General features: G+C 40.2%; 1 pseudogene; it reads left to right on the top strand.

Moving 5' to 3' along the window:
* The first annotated feature begins 210 nt into the window (after positions 1-210).
* Positions 211-3454, top strand: part of LOC139581882 (glycine receptor subunit beta-like) — an 85336-nt pseudogene continuing 82092 nt past the window's right edge.

Here is a 3454-nt window from a genome sequence, read left to right as displayed (position 1 = left end):
CAGTTTGGGGAAGACCCTTTCCTGTTTCAGCATGACAATGCTTCCATTCGCAAAGCGAGGTCCATACGGTGTGGAAGAACTTGACTGGCCTGCACAGAGCCCTGACCTCAACCCCATCAAACACTTTTGGGATGAATTGGAACGCTGATTGCGATCTAGGCCTAATCGCCCAACATCAGTGCCCGACCTCACTAATGCTCTTGTGGCTGAATGGAAGTAAGTCCCCACAGCAATGTTCCAACATCTAGTGTAAAAGCCATCCCAGATGAGTGGAGTCTGTTATAGCAGCAAAGGAGGGACCAACTCCATATTAATGCCCATGATTTTGGAATGTGACGTTCGAGCAGGTGTTCATGTACTTTTGGTCATGTGTATTTCCTCTCTGTCAGTTTTCGATACTCCCTGACTGTCTAGCTCTAATTTAGGTGATTATTAGTAAGCTGGACACAGTCAAACAGTATAAATGTAGGTTCATTCCATTTCTACACAGTTTCAAATTGGTTTTAGTCATTTTAAAGTATATTGAGTTGGGTTCCCCCTCAAAAGAAAAAATCATAATAAATCAAACCACCCACTTGCCGCATTGAATACCGTACAGCTGAAGAACTATTGGACATTTTGTTTCTGAATTTATAATGTTAATGAAGATGGTTAAAAAAACTGATAGAGTGTCTGTTAATTAAACTGATGAAAAAATTAACACGGCACACACACACACACAGACACAGCTGGTGTGTTTGAGGATTATGTGACAGGTCATCCGTCTCCACGTATTGCACTAATAGCCCCTCCCTACACCTGCTCTTCAACAGAATTTGGCATACACCACAACAGAATGTTACATAAAACGTCACTGAGTGAAATGTTCTCGTAAATAATTATGGTCTGAGCCCATTATTTCTATTTCTACTTTGCACATTCTTCCACTACAAATCTACCATTCCAGTGTTTTACTTGCTATATTGTATTTACTTCGCCACCATGGCCTTTTTTTGCCTTTACCTCCCTTATCTCACCTCATTTGCTCACATTGTATATAGACTTATTTTTCTACTGTATTATTGACTGTATGTTTGTTTTACTCCATGTGTAACTCTGTGTTGTTGTATGTGTCGAACTGCTTTGCTTTATCTTGGCCAGGTCACAATTGTAAATGAGAACTTGTTCTCAACTTGCCTACCTGGTTAAATAAAGGTGAAATAAAATAAATAAAAATAAATTCAGATTTTCTTTTCTCCCACTAATTGGTCTTTTGACCAATCACATCAGATATTTTTCAGAATAACAGTTAGTAAATAAAATATCAGAATTGGGCTGCCTGTGTAAAGGCAGACTTAGAAACTTTTGATCTAAATGGTTTGTTTGTAATCAGTTGGTAGAGTTCGTGGGAAGAAGTCAGCCATTTTGTTAGCAGTCTGAACTACCTGTGGACACTTCCAATTGACTGATGATGGATAGTAATCACACTTTTCTGACATGTAACTCCAGAAAGTCAGGTTTGCTTGTCAAATATTCATCAGAGCAAGTCTGACTACTTGTTGCTACAGATGCTGGTTCAACAATCCGTGCCGGCCTCGACTGGGAGATCCATGAGATGACTGTAGGTTTTTGGTTTCTCTCCCTCTAAAAACAGAAATAATTAAAAATAACAAACTGGCTTTATTTACAAATTGGTAACGTCTCACCCCATGTTCAAGAATGGCCTTTTTCCTCGCTCGTTATACGTTATTTGAAAACGAAATCTCCAAAATATTGTTATTTTTTAACTTCTCACGAGTCACCAACCCTGATCCGGTAGCACCCCCCTGAGCTTGTTGTCATTGCAGGCAATCTCAACGCTGTGTGTTACAGGGAAGACATCCTCCTCCCTCATGTGGTACCCTTCCTGCAGTCTCATCCTGACATGACCCTCCAGCATGACAATGCCACCAGCCATACTGCTCGTTCTGTGTGTGTTTTCCTGCAAGACAGGAATGTCAGTGTTCTGACATGGCCATCGAAGAGCCCGGATCTCAATCCCATTGAGCACATCTGGGACCTGTTGGATCGGAGGGTGAGGGCTAGGGCCATTCCACCCAGAAATGTCGGGGAACTTGCAGGTGCCTTGGTGGAAGAGTGGGGTAACATCTCAGCAAGAACTGGCAAGTCTGGTGCAGTCCATGAGGAGGAAATGCACTGCAGTTCTTAATGCAGCTGGTGGCCACACCAAATACTGACTGTTACTTTTGATTTTGACCCCCTCTTTGTTCAGGGACACATTATTCCATTTCTGTTAGTCACATGTCAGTGGAATTTGTTCAGTTTATGTCTCAGTTGTTGAATCTCGTTATGTTCATACAAATATTTACACATGTTAAGTTTGCTGAAAATAAACGCAGTTGACAGTGAGAGGACGTTTTTTTTTTTGCTGAGTTTATTTTGGGTTATATATGAACTTTACATTGAACCATAGCATTAGCTCAGCTATTGCTTAGCATAGCTGTGGGCCAGGTGTTTTGTGTCCTGGATTTCTCTGTTGTCTTTTTGCCTGGATTTAGCTTACATTTTGTGAAACTTGCCTACACACAAGGACAAATCTCTTCATTACTGACAATAACCGCAAGACTAAGGTTTTGTCATGTTTTTGTATTCCCAACTGTGAACATAACAGGATTACAGAGTGAACATCTTCCTGAGGCAGCGATGGAACGATCCCAGACTCAACCTACCTCGGGACTTTAAGTCCGACTCGCTCACCGTGGATACAAAGATGTTCAAATGCCTGTGGAAACCTGATCTGTTCTTCGCTAACGAGAAGAGTGCTAACTTCCACGACGTCACCCAGGAGAACATTCTCCTCTTCCGCAATGGTGACGTACTCATCAGTATGAGGTGAGTGTTACATTTATGTATTGTAGAAGAGAAACTTATTCAGAAGCATACATGTGTATTGCTAATCATCCTATGGGGGAGAGGGGGATGAAACATTTAATTTGGCATTACTGCTATTAGTCAATAAACGCATTGAATAACAGATTCACTACATGGAACAACAGATAGTCAAAACAATTATCTGAAGGAAGTGTTTTTCTGAAGTGTCTCTCCTATATCTGAGAGATATAAGAAAGATCAGGAAACATTTTTTTTAAATTATTTACATGTATTTATCCCCTTTATTTTAGGCACTAAACTTTCTCCATATATACTTCCATTCATTTTTTTAACTGGTACCGGGGACATTCAAACGAGTCTTGTGAGGCTTGCATCTCTCATGAACACAACGGGGGGGTGCATTTCTGATTTTCCTTATACGAACTGTAACTCAGTAAAATCTTTGAAATTGTTGTGTTTATTTTTGTTCAGTATAAAAGCTGATAGTATTTCAACCACATAAATAGGCCTATGAATCAAAGCTGAACTGACAATCTTATCAGAAACATGTTGGGATGTTTTCACAGCTTTCTATTTTCCTTAA

This window comes from Salvelinus alpinus, chromosome 7, assembly GCF_045679555.1.
Source record: "Salvelinus alpinus chromosome 7, SLU_Salpinus.1, whole genome shotgun sequence".
Taxonomy (NCBI): domain Eukaryota; kingdom Metazoa; phylum Chordata; class Actinopteri; order Salmoniformes; family Salmonidae; genus Salvelinus; species Salvelinus alpinus.
This window is presented reverse-complemented; position numbering and strand designations above follow the sequence as displayed.